The 21,326-nt window shown below is 32.9% G+C and overlaps 2 pseudogenes; one reads left to right on the plus strand and one right to left on the minus strand.

The window, feature by feature from the left end:
- The first annotated feature begins 6,727 nt into the window (after nucleotides 1–6,727).
- On the plus strand, nucleotides 6,728–8,342 carry LOC107001436 (annotated as a pseudogene).
- A 396-nt stretch (nucleotides 8,343–8,738) lies between these two features.
- LOC107001955 lies at nucleotides 8,739–16,874 on the minus strand (annotated as a pseudogene).
- Nucleotides 16,875–21,326: the final 4,452 nt, after the last annotated feature.

Raw genomic sequence — 21,326 nt, forward strand, 5'->3', positions numbered from 1 at the left:
AGATTATCGTCGTTGTGATGCTTTTTGGTTGTTGAGGGTGGTACGTAAGGAGGATTTTCGCTTTTTTATTGATTTTTAAATTTTAATTTTCCTAACTCGTGTGTTACTTTTTTTGGTTATTTTTTGTCATTTCAATTTTAGGAGTGAATAAATTTACTTTAAAATAATTTAGAATGTAAAATAGATCGACATGATAATTCAAGTGAATAATCAAACTTTTTAGATAAATTCAAAGAAAATCTATGCCTTATCTCAATTCAATTATAATAAAGGGTGAGGAGGGAAAAAATCCTGACTTGAGTTGTATGATTGCAAATTTGCATGTGTGGTCTTAGGAGGGAGTGCTGGAGTATGAAGAATCCCATTAAGTACCCCTATTTAGAAATCAAGCTAGGTTTAGATAAAACAACAGTGAAAACTTTGTAAGTTAAATAAAAATATTCACTTGAAAACTTATTAAATTGCTCTTTTAATTTGAACTTGAAACTTATTTTGTGATTCTTTTTTTTCTATATAATTAAACATTATTAGAAAATTTATAGAAATTTCATTAATTAATTTGGAGTAAAATATTTAGATATATTTTAGTTGGTAATAGTACAAAAAATTTATTTAACTTTGATGTGTCCAGATAGTGCACATACATATATCTCGTGATATAAGGATAGATACACTATTCACTAACCCTAAATTATCTCCAGTAATATCAGCAATTCAAATATTTGAAAACTTGAACATTTTTGCCCCTAAAATTCAGCTGTGGTTATTGAAACTGATATGTAGAAGCTTAATTGAATGCTCTAGAGTCTTCTATTGTTTTCCCTCCACTTGAGAAGGATACTTTGGTTATACCAGTAAAATGTTTACTAATTTTGTGATGTCTATCGAAAGATAATTATTTTTAATATAAAATTTGTTGTAAAAAATGATTTTAGACCTCAAAAGAAAATATTCATACTTATGTCTAGGTTCATATAATTATACCTTTTGACCAAAATTTAATATAATTAATTATTCTAACATATTCTGATGATAGTTAAATTTCCTAAATAGTCTTGTTTGGCCTTTATTTAACTCCTGGCTATTTATAACACATATATTAATTATATGAGTCAATTCTTTTCAAAACAATTTTAAATTAATTTGCAATTATCACTTTATTTACATTGAAGGTAGACTTTTTTTTATTCAATTTACACCCTATATATGTTCTGTTGTTTGTGTTTGGCAATAGATGATGGACACACTTCAACTTATGAAAATTTTCTAGAATATTCGTGATGAAGTATTTTGTGTAAGTTTTTCATGATTTTAAGAATACTTTATATACTTTAATTTCTTGCCAAAAATAGTACTAATTGATAAAATCGATAGGGTCGTAATCAATACTGGCAAACGAACAAAGTGATAGTCAAGAGACAATGGAGAATTTGATTTGATGTGTACAATGCAGCCAAATGACAAGTTCAAGCATACTCCATGTAAATCTTTAACTGGGAGAATAATTAGACTTTTTGTGTTCATGAAGAAGGTATGTGACAATACTATATATTTAAAGTTTTAATTTGTTTGTGTGTGGAAAATTGAGTCAATAGATTTCTCAACGTTGAAGAAGATTTAGAGAAATGATAATTCTTCTAAGAAAAACTTTACTAAGCAAATGATATATTTGTGTGGTCGTTGGTGAATCTTGTGGGCTTATGACTAATATGTAAAAGATTGAGTGTTAGACTTGGATGGTACCAAGTATATTTGTGCATTACACCCACGTCAAAGAACAAGAAAAATGATTTTTATATGTTAGGAAATACTAAAACTATTTAGATTCTTGGAATGGAAGAGTTTTTCTTATTAAATTCTCATATGAAAAATATTGATATTATCTGAGGTGATATTTATGATTTAATATCTCGATCAATTATTCTTATGAAATTATGATAAAAGGTTGAAATCTTTTATTTGAGTTAGATAAGATTTAACAAGATTATGTGTTTGTGGGGGGAAAAATTATATTCATAGTTTTTTGTGCTTAATGTTTATCAAAGTTTGAAAATAGGTACATAAATACCGAATGACTTAATATTGTCTACACTTGGATGCTGCTATTTTTGGTTTAATTTATTCTAGAATACTCAATTGAATTTTACTATTATCATGTGGTTCATGTGTAAATTCTCACATACTTCCTCCGTCCGATATTGTTTGTCATGTTTGCTTTTCAAAAGTCAATTTGACTAATTTTTAAAGTTAAATTAGATCACATTAATTCGATATTTTAAACAAAAAAGTTAGATAGTCTAAAACTATATGAAAAGTACTATAAATTGCAATTTTTTTTTGCATATTATTATGATGAAAAAATACATCTTAAAATATTAGTCAAAGTTTTTATAGTTTGACTCTAAAAATAGAAACCATGACAGATAATACCGGACGGAGGGAGTAATATTAGTAGATTGATTAGTTAAATATCTTTCTATATTTGAATTGAAGCACTTTGTGTTTATATATGGCCACAAGTTTGTGCTTTGGAATGATTTAGTAATTTATTTTTATTAACTTATAACAATTTATTGAGTATCTATGTAAATACATAATCATATATGGATTTTTTATGCATAAATTTGTGTTGAATTGAATTGAACCACTAAGAAATTACTTGTTTATGTTTCTGAGCATTTAAATTTTAGAGTTAATTCTTTTATTTCTTAAGACTTATATAAATGATGAATAGATGTGAAAAGTATTATGATCACATTTGTGAATATTTTCTCTACAGATACAAAAGGTTTTTGTTGAAAATAAAAGAGATGAAGTTTGACATTTTAATTTATAACTTTATATGTTACATCCAAAATTGAAAATTTTATGAAAAAGTTATACCTTGTTATGAAATATTTGAAAGTGTGAAGATGTTTTATTAAGATTGTGCTGTATATAATTTTAGGAAAGAAAAAAATAGCATCTGAGTTTTTTAATTGTATAGTAATAAATGTTACATATACATAATTTTAATTATACTTTGTTGATGAATATTTAATATGTTAATTATCTAATAGCATTGAAGGCAAATTTTTTATTCTGTTTATACCCTATTTATGTTCTTTTGCTCTTAGTGCCAAACACGCTTCAAATAATAAGAATTTTCTAAAATATTCATGATAAAGTATTTTTCTATAAAATAATCAACAATCCTAAAAATATTTCATATACTTTATTTTCTTACAAAAAAATAACTTTAATTGATAAATTGATAGGATGGTGATCAACACTAGCAAATGAACGAAAAATAGTCAAGAGACAATAGGAATTTGGTTTGATGTGTACAAGGGAGCCTAATGATAAGTTCAAGCATATACATACTCCATGTAAGTCTACAATTGGGAGAATAATTGGACTTTTTCTGTTCATGAAGAACGTATGTGACAACACTATATATATTTCAAGTTTAAATTTATTTGTGTATGGTAAATTGAGTTTATATATTCTTTAACGTATAAGAAGATGTGGAGAAATGATAATTCCACTAAGGAAAATTAAATTTGACTAAGCAGATATATTTATGTGGTCATTTCTCAAGTGAACCTTATGACTAATATGTAAAAGATTGGGTGATAGATTTAGATGGTACCAAATATATTTGTGCACTACACCCAAGTTGAAGAAGAAGAATGATTTTTATATATATTAGGAATTCTAGAACTAGTTACGTTCTTAGAATGGAAAGTTCTTCTTATTAAATTCACATATGGAAAATATTGATATTATCTAAGGTGGTATATATGATTTAATATTCGAGCTAATGATCCTTATGAAAATATGATTAAAAGTTGAAACCTTTTATTTGAGTTAGATAAAATTTAACCAAATGATTAAAATGATTTATCAACAAATGAAAATTTTAAGTCAAAAAATAATTTAGAAACCCTTTAAAAATCTAACCCCCATATTATAATCAACACATAAATACTGCAATCTTACGAGAAGAACAAAAATACACATAATCAAAGAGGGATAACATATATATTAACACAATTGTTAGATATAGCAGGAAATAAAAATTATAACTCGAAAAATAAACTTAGAAAACCTTAAAGCTAGGCAAATCTTAACATATAAAGAAAACAACTTATATTTAGCAAGAAATAAAATTTTTTAGTCGAGCAATAACATAAAAATACTTTTAAAGGTTGAAACCCAAACCCTAACAAACACATTAATATTTTAAAATCTTATAAGAGAGGAACAAAATTACAAATAATCGATTAGAGATAATTAAAAAGAAAACATATTTTACAATATTTAGAGTAACTGAGATAAATGGTATTAGTTTGGTGACAAAATATTTTGTTAAATGCTTATTGTTTGATAGAGTGCTTTAGAGACCATTAACTTGTAACAATTTTATTGAGTGGCTAAGCTATCATATATGGGTTGCTTTAGATGCATATATTTGTGTTGAAATTGAACATACTAAGAAATTACATGTTTGTGTTTTTTGAGCATCCAATTTTAGACTTAATTCTTTTGAACTTCTTGAAACTTAATACTAGATGTGAAAATTATTATTGTGTCACATTTGTGAATATTCTTCTCTACATATACTAAAGGTTTTTATTGAAAACAAAGAGATGAATATTTTGACATTTTAATTTATAAATTTGTATTTACATATCAAATTGTAAACTTAATGAAAAAGTTATCTTTCTATTATGAAATATTTGAAAGTGTAGATGTGTTTTGTTAAGGTTGTGTTACATATTCGTAAGAAAAGAAAAAATAGAGTCTAAGTTTTTTTAATTATATGTTAATAAATGTTGCATATACATATTTGTGATAGTTGATCAATTGTGATATGATTGAATGTAACGTTAGAGTAGGAAAATATATTATTAATTTTTTATAATTTATTATATTTCTCATGTTCTTGTTAATATATTGCTTCTTGATGCATTATTTGGACAGAAATAATTTGTGATGCATGAGAGGTGCCACAAGTATAGTATCAAATAAATTAAATATTTTGTTGTACTAGAACTCTAGAAGAGAACTATGATGCAATATGAATCTCAAAATTTTCTAGTAATGATGAGTTATTATTGATGATGGTGCCATAACATAAAAGGCAACTTATTAGAGTAGTTGTTGTACTGGAGTTGATTAGTGATCAGAGTAAGTGGTTATGACAACTCTTAGTGTGTATTCTAAATGGAATAAAACTAACATTTTTTGTGCTAAAATTAGATAAATGTGTTTAAGACGTAATGTGATAAAAGAATTTTTGTGAGATTGATAACGACAAGCGCATGGGCTTTCAGCACAAAATCACAATAACGACAAAGATAAAACGGGTATAATTTGATAACATAAGACACTGATTTACAAAAGAATTATTGGTTCATAAAAGTTGTACACAACTTTTAGCATCTGTAGGTAATAGATATACTTGTTGGTAAAGGGCACTTAGTTGAGTGTTGTAGAGGAGTAGTTCTTACTAACACCAAAAAATACTTTCTATTTGAACTTGAAAGTGAGGTTGAAAGCTTGACGTAACAACTTTTAGGTTATGCTTTTAGATAAAATATTTGTGGTTGGTAGTATCCGAAAGCTCGTTTTGAGAACTATGGCCTCAATGCCTTTGGTATAATAGCAAAGGTAGTACAACATGGACATGAGGTGCACACACGTCATGAGTTCAAACTCTGTTGTGAACCGGGTTTAGTATTTAAGTAAAGAAGGATAGAATGTGACCCATTATCCATTGAGCTTGGGAGAAAAAAATAACTGATTTATCGATCATAAAAACACGTTTCGAAGTTTTGACTTCAATTCATGTTGTCCACTCTATAATATGATAGAATATGACCGAGAGGAACTGTTGTTATACCCGGAGTTAGAGCTGTTTCACTTTATTTTAAATCTTGTTTAGAGATATATTAACTGAAGAAGCATTATCAAGAATTGCATAATAAGGTGATAAATTCAATTGAATACTATCTTGCAATACTGAAAAGGAAAATAACCTAAATACACACAGAGGCGTATTCAGGAGGGGGTCACCCGGTTCACGTTAACCCATGCTCTACTCCTGAAATCATATATAATAGTATTATATTTTTTTTAAAAAAATATTTAAATATATATGTGTGAACCCACATATGAAGTATTGTATATGTTGTGCCATGATGATTGGGTGCACCTCTCTAAGAGAAGTTAGAAATTCGAATCTTAGATTTACCTTTTCGTAATAGTGCACCCATCATTTCAAAATTCTTAATACACATCTTATTTTACCATAATCTCTAAAATTCTCTATCATTTAAAAATATTTCAAAAATCTCTTCTCGAATACATCACTCTCCTTTCGACGATACATTATATCCCCTCTCAAATACATAACTCCCCTGATACATCCTCACCTATGTATCCGGATGTCTTCTGATGTATCTGTAAGTTAAGTGATGCATCCGGATGTCATATCCCCTCACTGATACATCTCTCCCCTCGCAGATACATCCCTCACCTATGTATCCAAAAGTCGAGTCATGTACCAGGAAGTCTAGTAATGTATCCAAAATCCAAAAATTTTAAGAGATTTTTGCAATTTAAAAAAGAACAGGAAAATAATGTAATTAACTCTTAACACTATGAGATTTAAGTAAATTATGCATATTTAAATCCTTATTGTTTTTGTTAATGTTTGAGCGGAATATCAATACTTTGATATTGTCCATTGGACTACAAGAACTATAAGGTCGTAATAATGACTGTAGATGCATAGGATTCCTTTAAGGATGAGTTGATTGTTTTTTTAAGGGAAGTTTATCAGGGAGAGATAAGTTAAAAAGGAAATTCGCCTTTTGACATTTTTCCTTTCTCCACAAGACAACGATTATTTTGTTTTGAATGGTGTTTTTAGGTATGTAGAAGAAAATGAGATTGATACTTCTCACAAATGATTAATCCAATTGAGGATGTATTGTTAGAGGTTCCGACCCCCCATCCAAGTTGGTTCTCTTTTCTAAATTAATAAGTGTAGTTGCTCTTGTTTTCTATAAAAATCTTTTACTATCTTCATGTTGAATCCAAAACCTACTCATTCCGTTGATCCTCCAAATCTCAACCAAGTTGGCTCACATGCTGAAGAAGTTCAACATGTTGAGGAAACGGCCAACGACTCTTTGAAAGATGGGAAACGTGTTGGTGATGAAAGATAGATTGTTGTGGAAATTGAATCTCATTTCAACGAGGATCAGAACCCAGCAAATACAGAATCCGCTAATTCTGTTGCCCAAGAGGATTCTCCAAAGAAGTCATATGCATCAATCTTCACTTCACAAAAAAGTAAGGGCCATCCAAATTTTAGGTACCCACAAATACTTCCAGAATGTCTCCTCCGAAGGCTGTAAAACATACGGTTGCTGCAGTAGCACAAACTGTAGCTCTTGAAGCATCAAATGCTACTGCCCCCAGTGGTGTTAATGTACCTGAAACTAATGATACAGAATATGAATGTATAATTTCTTTGTAACTTGCCTGAAATATACTCATTACTTCCATCTTTTGATGGACACATCTATATGTGACAAAAAAAATGGAATAGGCATGTTAGTATTTAGTATTTAGTTTTTGAGCAAATGAATAAGTAGATGTGGTTTGATCTAGATGTTGGGTTATTTGATCTACTAGCATTGTCATGCTTACTCTGCTTTAGACTCACTCATTGTTTACCGTCCCATTATGAGTACATTGTCATCTGATTTACTTCGATTTTAATTCTTGTAGCTGAGTGATACTCCATTTATGTCTGCAATTTGCGTCTAGATGTTACTGTATCCTAACTCGAAGCTGAATTTAAGAGATTTAGGCCTATTAAGAAAGGAGGTGTACAAGTTAGAAGTAATAGGGTTGGTTCATCATACATTATATTCATCTTGGTTCACTAACACCTACAGATTGTTATCATGTGTCCACTTATTCTCTTTGCTGCAGCAACAAGGATTCTGATTTGGCTTTGTTGAATTTGAAGATGTGAGCTCCATCAACAGTGCCATACAAGTATGTGCTCCCTGAAATATCATTGTATCTTTTTTTCTAGACTTTGAAATGTGTTTACTTCCTAGACTTGTTAGTACACGATATGTTGCATTATTAGTCCATACAAGAAGATGTATGATGAACCCTTGATCACCTTATAGACTGAATGTACATGGTCACTTACATGCCAGATTTGGGAAAATAACAACGCTCGATCATCTACTTTCTACCCTAATCCTCGACCTCCCTATCATCCTATTAAGGGTCATGCCTTTGGTAATCTGCAGAGTGTCATTCCTGTCTAATTTTCTGTCAAAAACAACTCTCATCCAAATTTTTGATTATTTTTATCCCAAGATAAATAATCCCACAAAAGTGACCAATAGGCCAGTACAAACAGCTAAACAGCTATAGTTTGGACGGGCATCCAAATTGAGAAATAAAATTTAACATTCCATCAAACCATTTTTCCTGTACATAATTTGGAAATACCAACATTAAGCGCTGTGAGTTAGTACTGTGAAAACACAGGTCACACACACAAAAATTGTGAGTGAAAAGTCCCCCAACACTTGGGTAAACTGGGGGGGACGAGAACACAAAGTAACGTCAATGTCAACTACCGTTGCGCTGCCAGCACACTGGCAAACAAATAAACTAGATCAAAATTTACCACCAAAAAATTTATCCAGCCACATTAACTATGCTGTAGCAGAACTTTGACTCGTGCCGCCTCTCCGTCCCCCTCTCCCTCTTACTTGATAGCTTTCACCACCACGTCCACCTTGAACCCTACCACGCCCTGAAAAATCGCGTCCTCCAAATTCACTTCTCCCGTAGCTCCGACCGCCACCAAAGTTTCCGCGGACCCTGAAATTGACATTTCGGAATACTCCTCTTCTAGGAGAGAAACGGCCTCTAACGCTACCAACTGTAACATCAAATTGAAAAAGCAGGTTTATAATTTATATGAAAAGGTCATGGTCCAATTAACTCTTATAGTTTGATGGTATGAATAGATTGCAGAACTTGATGTCTGACTTTTTTTATGTGAAGTCAACATCCAAAACTTGTAAAGATAATACACTCTTAAACTTACCCCTAGTTGTTGTTCTTTTCATCTCGATAACAACTTGACGAGCCCCCATGATAATGGGTGAAGCCTAAAAAAATGAATAGTCACAGTAATGCATCTTCATATCATGTACTAACAAGTCTAGGAAGTAAAAACATTCTAAATTCTATAAAAAGATAGACTGTGCAATGATATTTCAGGGGCACATACCTGTATGGCACTGTTCATGGAGCTCATATCTTCAAATTCAACAAAGCCAAAGCAGAATCCTTGTTGCTGCAGAAAAGGGAATAAGGGGACACATATTAACAATCTGTAGGTCAGTGAACCAAGATGAATATAAGGTGTGCTGCACTAACCCTATTACTTCTAACTTGTACACCTCCTTGCTTAATAGGCCCATATGTCTTAAATTCAGCTTCAAGTTGGGCTATAGTAACATCTAGAGGCAAATTTCGGACATAAATAGAGTATCCCTCAGCTGCAAGAATTAAAATTTAAGTAAATTAGATGACAATGTACTCTTAATGGGACTATAAGCAATGAGAAAGTCAGAAGCATAATGAACATGACAATTTCAAGCAGATCAGATAATACAACATCTAGATCAAACTCAAAACACATCTACTTATTATGCTCCTTTATTTGCTAAAAAAATTAAATACGGACATCCCTATTCCATTTTTTCTGACATAGATGTGTCCATCACATGATCGAAGTACTGAGTTTATTTCAGACAGGTTTTAAGAGATTATACCTTCATCTTCAGCATCATTAGCTTCAGGTACATCGATTCCACTAGTGGTAGTAGGATTTGATGATTCAGGAGCTGCGTTTTGTGCTACTGCAGCAACCAGCTGCTTTACAGCCTTCGGAGGAGCCACTCTGGAAGTATTGGTGGGTACATATATTTTGGTTGGCCCTTTCTTTGTTTGTGAACTGACAATTGATGCATACGACTTCTTTGGAGCATCCTCTTTGGCAATAGAATTAGCTGATTCTGTATTTGTAGGGTGCTGGTCCTCGTTGAAATAGGATCCAGTTTCCACAACAATCTCTCTTTCATCAGCAACTTGCCTCCCATCTACCGAAGAGTCATTGGCTTTTTCCTCAACATGTTGAACTTCTTCTGCAGGTGAGCCACCTTGGTCGAGATTTGGAGGATCAACCACATGAGTAGGTTCTGTATTCAAAATGAAAATAGTAAAATATTTTAAGAGGATAAAAGAACAAGTACATTTATTGAATTAGAAAAGAGATCCAACCTGGATCAGGTGTCAGAACCTCTGACTGCACATCCTCAGTTTCATTAAACACTTCTGAAATGGTATCAATCTCATTATCTTCGACATACCTAAAAACATCATTCAACACAAAATAACCCTTGTCCTGCGGAGCAAGGAAAAATTTCTGGGCGAATTTCCTTTTTAACTTATCCCCTCCGGTTAAGCATCCAGTCAACCAAAACAACCACCCCATTCCTGAAGGAATGCTGTGCATCTGCAGTCCTTATTTCGGCCTTGTAGTTCTTGTTGTCCAATGAACATATCAAAGTGTTTATATTCTGCTCAATCATCAAGAAAAGCGATAAGGTTTTACTTATTGCAAATAATATTCAATTTATCACCTTATTATACACTTAATCCGAATTATAGAGCTACGACACAATCAAACCCGAACGAACAAAATGTTGAATTGAATCGTACCAGTCTCTACTGGGGGTTATTACTCATTTTTGTACTTGCATTCTTGCTATTGATTCTTCAATTAATAATATCTCTAAACAAGATTTTTAAAAAGGTGCAACAAAGAACAATACAAGAAATACACTTTTAGCATTCTACTAATCATGTAAAGTTAGCAACACTTTAAGTACACAATAAAGATATGAGGAAGGCATTTTCTAGAACAAAGGAATTCTCCAAGTCTCAAATAAATTTGTTGCCAACTTTTAACACCCAAAGATCTACTTATCAAAAGAAGATACCAAGGACCTTGGAACATCTATATGTTGTAAGACAGAAAGGTTTTACACATTTCTTTATCTCTGAAAGGACTTCTAACTTTGAGATAGCAACAGTTTCTCTTGGTCATATTCTGTCATTTTACAAAGTGGACAGCATGAATTAAAGTCATAACTTTGAAACCCATTTTTTATGACCGAAAATCTGTTGTTGCTATCACCGAAACTCAATGGATAATAGATCACCTTCCACCCTTCTTTACTTAAATACAAAATCCGGTTCACAGCAGAATTTGAGCTCATGACGTGCGTGCACCTCATGTCCATGTTGTACTACCTTTGCTATTATACCAAAGGCATTGAGGGCCAGTTCTCAAAATCAACTTTTCCAATACTACTAACCACATTTATGTTTTCTGAAAGAGCAACCTAAATTAATTTTGAGACTAACTCCACGCACTACTTTCTAAGACCCCACCAAGTTGTTACATAAAGCTTTTAACCTCGCTTTCAAATTCATGAACCAAAGGTTACATGCCTTTGTCAAATTCAAAGTATTTTTTGGTGTTAATAAGAATCTTCTCTACAACATCAACTAAGTGCCCATTTCCAACAAGTATACGAACAACGTCAGGTACCCATTTCAATTTTCTCAAACAGGAAGTAAAAGATGCCATAGGAAAATAATTGATATTATCTTTTTTTACTTTGAAAGGTAAACAATTGGTGCTACCTATTTTCACAAACAGAAGAAAGATATCTTTCGACAACAAATCAACAATCACTCAAAATTTCCCAAATTAAAAAAATTGGGAATACCAAAAGCTTTCAGACTTTTGAATCAGCACCACAAAATTAGTAACTGTTTTGCTGGTATGACCAAAGTATCATCCTCAAGTCGAGGGAAAAGAATAGAATACTACAGATCATACAGTTAAGCATTAAAATCTGAAAGCTCTATATATCAGTTTCAGTAACTACAGCTCTTTCAAATATCTGCATTGCTTCTATTACCGGAGGAGATCTAGGGCAAGTGGAAGAAACATTTAAAAGGGCTCTTTATCATGAACAAGTATATCAAAAATTATTAGAGAGAGAAACGAAATGAATACCAAACAAATCCGGCTAATACATTTGCAGACTCTACTTACTATGCACTGCACAGTGCCAATTCTTAAAATCATTGTTTTTTCTAAAATCATATCTCGCACAAGAAGTAGGTTTTGATACTGACCCACATATCAAGAGGTACTTCAGAAGAAAGTTTCGACAAAAGGATAAGGAGTTTAAGAGTTCTGGACAAACACAACTGCTACAACAGATAGACCTGTTCCCTGGATTTGCTCCAACAGTTGGTCTAGCAGTTATAATATTCCTAGTTTGTAGTTTATGGTGTCAGTCTTATCCTATTATGTTCTCTATATATATGTAATAGGATTAGTTATTTGGGGTACGTGATTAAGAATTAAAACAACTATATTCTGGAGTATTGTCCTCTCTATAGAGTTAACTTTATTAGTATAATTGCTTTTAAGATTCTTGCACAAACTATTGCCAATAAATTTACTTGATTTTTTCTATTTCTTCGGTTCTCTACTTCTGGTTACTATCAATTTATATTATAGCAGACCGATCCAACATGGTCAATACCAGATTTTGTAATTCACAAGAAGGCATTCACAATGCTAAATCTCTTGTCTAACAATTATTTGCCACAGCATCTAAACTAAATACGACAGACTCACTGGCAGCAGATGTTGCAACACTGAAAGCCCAGACTAGTTGCCCTCAACAAGAAGAATCCAGTCACCGAAACCAAAATAGAGGAAAATCTGCTTGGCAAGAAAAGGAAGAAGACATTGATAGTCCAGCTTGACCAAAAAATACTTCCCCGAGGCCATACACCGATGAGGATGGATTTTGAAAGCAGAAAATTATTTCTGCTATTAATAAACTCAAGAGGAACATTAAGTTGAAATTGCAGCGATGTATTTGGAAGGGGATGCTGCTCTGGATCTCTTTTCTTGGATAAATCGTGAGCTAACTTTACTTTACTGGGAAGAACTTGTTAAAAAGCATTGCAAGAAAATTATTGTCCTGCAGAGTTTCAAAATCCCGACAAGCACCTTTGTAACATTCAACAAACGAGTTTTATGCTGGGGTATCGTCAAGAATTTGCAAAACATTCGTCTAGGGTCATAAACTGGCTGGATCACTGTCTCTTAGAGTTTCCTTGAATAGGTTGAAAGAGGAACGTAAATTCGATGTCAGGATTACAAACCTAGAACAGTTTACGGGACTATGAGTTTGGCACTTGAATTTGAAAATAAACCAGGCCCAACTCGAAGCAATAGAGTGCCTAACTAGACCCCAATCAACAAACCCATTGTACAACCATTGAATTCTATAGAAACACCCAAAACAATTCTTCCTCTACACATCACAATCCACGCAGCAATGTTTCTTCCAACCTAGTCGTTTCCCAACCTATTCAAATGCGGACATGGGAACTGAGGAGAAATCTTATGGCACAAGGACTTTTTTATCGTTTCCATGAGAAATTTGCACCCAATCAGATGCAAATATGCAAAACTATCTCTCATGGAGATTACCAGAGAAGATCAATTGGAAGAGGTTGATGAGGTCAATATAGTAGTTGGTGATAACCCTCAAGAAACAGACATTGCTGAAATTTCTTTCAATGCCATTTTGGGACAGTAAATTGATGCTACAATGAAGCTTTAGGGTGAGATCAACCATAGAAAGGTTTTAATACTAAAAGATAGTGGTCCCACACATAATTTTGTTGTTTAATCCATTGTGAAATGTGAAAGAGCATAATTTACCAGTAGAAATAGTTGTAACATTCGGTGTGCAAATAGGGAATGAGTACATCATATACTGCAAAAAAGTTTGCCCGGAATCTTTAAATTCAATTCAAGATTACTACCCTTTTGTAATTGGAGGGGCTGATTTGGTTTTTGGTATCAAATTGTTGGCTACTCTCAAGACAATTTAAGATAACTAGAAGGATATGTTCATAATTTTCGATTGGCAAGGGAAACATTACAAATGGCAATGCTTGAGATCAACAGATTCAGCCACAGCTTCTCTCCAATCTTTAACATGCTATCAGAAGGTCCACATAATCCAATCCAAACACTTCTAGATTAATTTCAGTTGTGGTTTCTGAACCAACATCTCTTCCACCATCTAGAGCACATTCTCATGGTATTCCTCTGCTACCAAATTCTAACCTCCAAACATCAGACCTTACCATTACCCACATGACCTTACCATTGCCCACATGGTCAAAATACTGAAATTGAGAACCAAGTTGCAGCTTTATTAAAATTTGGTTTCATACGTCCTAGTTCAAGTCCCTTAGCTATCCAGTTCTGGTAGTGTAAAAGAAAGATAACGCTTGGCAGATTTGTGTGGGTTACTGTAGCCTAAACAAAATCACTGTCCCAGACACATATCCATTCCCAATATTGATGAGTTGTTAGATGAATTACACGGAGCCACAAATTTTTCTAAAATTGACCAGGAAAGATGCTTTTTCCTGGCATGCAAAAGAGGAAGAGGTTTCCAAAATTTAAAGAGGATCTTGACATCAGTACCGGTGCTTCGTCATCCCAACTTTACTAAAAAGTTTACAGTTGAGTGTGATGCTTCATCTAATGGGATTGGGGCTATTTTACTGCAATAGTGTTATCTAGTAGCCTATTTCAGCAAGGGATTTTCCTTTTCTACAAATCTACTTATGATCGTGCATTGCTGGACTTGGTCCTTGCATTGCAAAAATGGAAGCATTATCTTTTGGGTCGGCATTTTATTGCCACTACTGACCAGTCTTGCCTAAAGTATCTCTTGCATTAGCGGGTGACTACTGCTGAACAACGTTTGTTATTTAACTTATTACCTTTTGATTTCACTATTGTCTATAAGTCAGGAAGTGAAATCAAAGGAGTTGATGCCTTAATCTCATCACCCTCAACATGCTGATTTTTTTACTTTGTTAATGCCTATTCCATTAGATTTCATTGATTTGAAAAAAGCAACTGAAGTTTATCCATATACTAAATAGATATGAGATCAACTTTCTTCTAATCCACTAATTCATCCTGATTTCTTGTTATCTCCTTACCATCTTTACTACGAATCTTGGTTGGTTATTCCTGATTATCCTGAGCTCAAAGCCAAAATTTTAGCAGAGTACATGATTCTCCAACAGGAGGGCACAAAGGATACTTGAAAACTCTCAAAAGGTTATCCGTAATTTTTTTCTGGCCTTGTTTGAAGCATGATGTTAAGTTGTTTGTCCAGAATTGTTTGATATGCCAGTAACATAAATATGAAACGCTAGCTCCAGCTTGTCTCTAACAGCCTTTACCCGTTCCTAACAGAGTTTTTGAGGATATCTCCCTTGATTTCATTGTTGGACTTCCTCCTTCTAATGGCTTTGATACTATTTTTGTGGTGGTTGGCAGGTTTAGGTAAACACAACCATTTTCTTGCTTTATCTCATCCCTTTACCGCTAAAACAGAGGTTGGGGTTTTCTGTAAGGAAATTGTCAGGTTGTATGGTTTACCTCGCTCCATTCTTTCAGATCGTGATGTTGTCTTCACAAGTGCATTTTTGCAGGAACTTTTTTGCCTTAGTCACACTCGTCTTTGTATGCGTACTTCATATCACCCCCAATCTGACGGTCAAACAGAATTGTGGTCAATCGAAGCCTTGAAACTTACTTGCGTTGTTTTGCTCATGACAAGACAAAATCATGGCTTCAATATCTATCTTGGGCTGAATACTCTTTCAACAGTGGATACCACTCTTCAGCCAATATGACTCCTTTCCAGATTGTGTATTGGAGGGAACCACCACCCTTGCATCCCTTTGTTCATGAAGAAACTAAAATTGTTGAACTTGAACAGCAGTTCGTGGGACGAGATCAAATGTTAGAGATACTGCATTCCATTCGATGAAGGCTCAATCTAGAATGAAGACTCAAGCTGATTCCAAGCGGAGCAACTTATCTTTTAATGTGGGTGATGCTGTTTTCCTTCATTTGCGTCCTTATCGGTAGAAGAGTTCAGTCAAACGTCTTAATGAGAACCTTTCACCTCGATATTTTTGAACATACAAAATTGTTCGCAGAGTTGGTCCTATTTCTTATGAATTGCAGCTGCCTCAAACATCTAAGATACATCCTATTTTTCATGTCTAGCTGCTATGTCATGCTTGTGGTTGTTCTGATATTGTTTCCCCTCCACCCTTACCACTTTAGGGTGAACTGGAATTGATGGTGGAACCTGAAAAAGTTTAATCGCATCGTTGGGTGAAAGAGGAAGGAGTGTCTATTCCTCCTAATACCATTTGTATTTTCCTCAGCAGATCAAAAAAACAACAAAAACATACAAGAAGATAGATTCGTACAAGAAATAAGCATGAGTTAGTAGATGAAAAACTTGGTCGTCAAAAACTTCTAGAGTTTTTGGCTTGGTTTTGCGGTCAATGAAAAATAGATCGTTAGACTTAAATGATAGTTCCTCTTGCCCAACACCTTCCAGCACATTACGTATCATAAAAGTAAACAAATTAATTCTACTTGTACTCACTTTCATTGTTGTCACCGATGTAATCACGCCATTAGAATCTGGGCGACTCAAGACACTTGAATCCTGGTAGAATCGGTACACTGACTCCGGGGAGTGATGCTGAATTTGATAATACTGCTCAACAAAAGCATTTCCAATGACTTGAGCAGAAGGTGGAGCTACAGTTTGCATGGCCATTCTGTAGAAATTCAACAAGATGGTTGTCACTAAGAAACATCCATGTTCTCATTATTTGTGCAAGAAAAAGACATCAGGTGCAAATATCAGTATAGTTCAAACAGAAAGTACAAGAATACATGTTACTCCATGGAGCAAAGGAAAAAGAAAGATCAAGATGGTCAGAATCTGAACATATAGGCAACATTTCTATCGGTCGGGAAATCAAACATGAAACATCCCCAGGATAACTTTGTCAGTTGTATGACTATGATGCTAGATTCCAGGATATCACAAGCAGGGTATACAAAATTAATCTTTGTACAACCTACATATTGAGGGTTTTCATTTGGTAGTTTCTAGTAGTTGGCAAAAGCCATGTACTTGTAAAAGAAAAGGTTAAGTCCTAATATAGCCTTATTAAGCCTCACTGATCAAAATATAGGGTGTCTTCAATATAAAGCAAAATGTTTCCTGGAAAATAAGTGAGTTTCTTACTTATGTTTTTGTGTTCAATACACAAGCAAAAAATATTTGTATATAATCTAGACAAATATGATGGAGGTGGGAGTGGGGTAGGGTTGTGGGGATGCGGGCTACAGGGGTGGGAGCGAAGGTGAGGAGGACAGTTAATGTGGAATGCCACTTGTGGGACATGTTTTACCTACTTCCACTAGGGAAGTTATTCTCCTTATTTTTAAGGAACTTGTATTCTTAAAGAAAATGTTTTCCAAAAATGTTGACAAAATGAATATATGGGACAATTGGAAAACATTCTTTTTTCCTCCATAACGAACACACCCATATTATACATGTATATTAAGCCCTAAATAACAAATATTGACACAAGTGCGTCATCCATTAGTGACTAACTAGTCGATCAAAATAACAAACGAGCAGTTCTGGGAGATGAACAAGACCAATGGGTAAAGACATGTCCGGCTCCAAGATAAAGCTAGTAAGGCTTGTTCTTTAGCCCCCATATTTTTTTGTGGGTGGGGTGGGGGTTCAAGAATTTTAAATTTGTTTACTCGTGGCCAAAATATTTTTTATTTCAAAATAGATTTGGACAATTTGAATCATAAGATAATATATCGGTTTTCTATTTAGTCGTAAAAATTGAGTTCGATGACAAGTTTTTTTTTTTTTGAAACTGTAACATTGTATTTCAGATAGTACTTAGGTAGTACTGAAAAACCATATTTACAAAAGAAGAAAGTAAGTATAATCTATCCAAAAAACTGAACCAAAGCATCTATGATTGACTCAGTTTCATTGGAGTAGACATTTGTACACCAAAAGCAGAACAACAAAATACACTTAAGCCTAACTTCCTGCAGGTTGTTGTTCCTATTTTCAAAACATCTCTCGTTTCACTCCTCCATATAGTCCACCAAATACTAGCAAAGATCATCCGCCATCTTTCTCTGTTTGTATCCCCAACTCCAGCCATATCCCAACCGAATAGAGTCTCATCAATCTGGCTAGGCATACACCAAGATATGCCTCTGAGATTAAGGAAAATCTGCCAAGAGATGTCTCACTGTCTCATTAGCCTTTTGGGAACATCTATTGCACAGAGAGATTCCTCTCTTGGCCACATTATAAAATGTCAAGACTGCCTCCTTGGCTAGTAGCCATGTAAAGCATGCCACTTTGTGCGTACTTTGATCCTCCAGATTTGCTTCCAGATTTCATTGCATCATTGACCCCAATTACTTGGAGCTTTCTTTCTTGAGGATGAGTTATGTTCTAACCTTAGTTACTTCATATCTACATGTTCGTTATGTCACTCAACTTGTACTCCAGGTACTGTCTTATTCCTGCTCAACCTGGACTCTTTAAACTCTAGGATCTATCTCCAAACCTGTCATTAGCCCTATCATGTATCTCATCAATTAGCATTATGTCATCGTCAAAGAGCATGTACCAGAGAGCCTTTTCATATTCATTGAATTTCTCCCAGGCTCTAACCAATAAGTATGAGGTGAAATAATTGTTTATGAAATGATAAAAATTATGAGAGCAAGTTGGAGTTTAGCTTAAGAGTTGAGGAACTTGAGATGCATTCTCCAAATAAAGTAATAGAGTTGGGTGAGAAAGTTCTATTTTGTTGGAGTCGTGGGGAAGGGTGAGTGTGCTCTAAAGAGTAATTTTAATTGGAGCTTTTTGGCGTCATGAGACTTGCACATGGATAGTTTCTTAACATAGTCAAAATACAAGATGAAGTTGCAAAGTTCAGAATATTTGAAGGATAGTTTTTGTTCATTTATTTTCCTCTGTAACGAACACACCCATAACATATAGATATATGAAGCCCTAAATAACAATATTGACACCAGTGCATTCTCTATTAGTAGCTAACAAGACGACCAAAACAACAAAAGAGCAGTTCTGGGAGATGAACAAGACTAATGGGTAGAGCCGGGGCTAGCTCTAAAGACTGCTAGTATGGCTTGTTATAGACCCTATATTGGGATTTGGGGGGTTAATGATAGTACTTTTAGTAGAAAGTAAAAGAAGTATAAAAGAAAAGAAATTATACTATAATTTATTCAAAAAATTTAGAGTTGATTATTCTTGACCAAACCTTTTGTTACTTCAAAACAAATTTGAACAATTTGAAGCGTAAAAATTGAGATCATTAAATAACGAGAATTTGAAAGAACATAGATTTGACCTTGAATGTTCCTTCAAATATAGATGTCTACACACATTTCTGAATTAAAAGTGATGGAGAAAAATAGTACAAGTAGAAGAAAATATGCAAATTAATATAATGAATCAAATAAAAATAATTGATTATTTCTTAAATGTCCTTGTAACTTGTAAATGATGCCTTAGCTTTAAAAAAAATCAAAACTAAATTTGATAAAATCTTAAATAAGATAAACAATGTCTCGAGAAAGATTAAAGGTTGACTATACAATCATTGATAAAGAATTATTAGAAGAAATCGATTATAAAAAATAACTAATAACTTTGCATCTCAACAAACTAGAAAAATAGACTTCAAATAAAAAATATTATATATATTAAAATTTAGACCCCAATTAAACGCTCGATTAGGCCACTCATCTGCTTGAGAGGATAAACCACTAGCGGAGACTAAAATAACCCAAACAAATTCACAACTACTTTTTTTGGAGGGAGCAGGTTTAGGTTTCATTTCACAAATGCAACTCTAATAATAACTAGCAGAACTAAACTAAATAGTAAGACACACAAATCACACAGATCTGTTCACAATTTTCATCACACAGAGCAGTTCATCCAGACCAGAAACCAAAGCATTTAACAAAAAATAGAAACTTATGAACAATTATCATAATAACAAATAATTATCGATCACATAGAATGTGGCGGTGCAAATGCATAATAAATAACAAAAAAAAAAATAGTTGTTTTTACTAATTTTTGAAGTTAAGGTTGAAAAACAAGTAAGCAACTCAACAGTTACAATATTAAGCAGATCATTAACTAAAAAAAATACCATATGAAGTACCTGAAATTGAAATGGAAGTTGCAGAAGATTCGTGCGGAGATATTGAGTAATCAATAGAGGAGATTAGTTTGGTACTTTGGTTTAGAAGAAAAGGAAAGAATATTTTGAGCGAAAGCTACTTGTGACGGTAAGCTTGGGAACGGCTAAAGGGCTTGATTCCATAAGTACAGACCACCCCTATTTCAATTGCAATCAACTCCCTCATATTTTGTAAATGATAAAACTTAACCCCTCAACTCTTTTTTTATTTTACTTTTTTTCACTCTTTTCACTGTTTTCAATTATATATGGATTAAATTAAAATTCACTAAAATGACAAAGATAATCCCTATATTACAATTCAGAACATTAATCTCATACAATATATTCTATGAATTATAATTTAAAATAAATATTGTCGTCTTAATACGAAATAGTATTACGCTATAATGAGCCAAATACATTAAAAATGTCAAAATTATTTACATTATCAAATATATTTATTTGAATATATATAAAATGTTTCATGTATATATCCTAAAAGGGACAATGTACAATAGATCCCTAAACTTATTAAAATAGGTTTATTTATCATTATGTTTTTGGCTCAAAAATAATTTCAGTTTTATATTATTAAGTTCAAAATAATTTTATTATTAACGGATATTTAAAAAAAAGAAGAAAAATAGACAAATTTATCCTTTGAACTATTCGAAATAGGCGGGTGGACGGGGTCTTTTGTTTTCTTATATATTAGGTATATGAATTTTTATTTCTAAACATGATATCACATATCTTACTTACATGACTATTTGAAATTATTTTCTGAATTAATAAAAATTAAATCTGTTTCACGGATTCTAAAAATTGATTTAATTAAATTCAATTATAACTTGATATGTCATCACAAGTTACCGTCGAAGACTAGTGATGTGATGGTTCTGGAAAAAAAAAGAGCAGTAGAATAATTATCTAATTGGAGAATTAAT

The sequence above is a fragment of the Solanum pennellii genome, chromosome 10, assembly GCF_001406875.1.
Source record: "Solanum pennellii chromosome 10, SPENNV200".
In the NCBI taxonomy this organism is placed as follows: Eukaryota; Viridiplantae; Streptophyta; class Magnoliopsida; order Solanales; family Solanaceae; genus Solanum; species Solanum pennellii.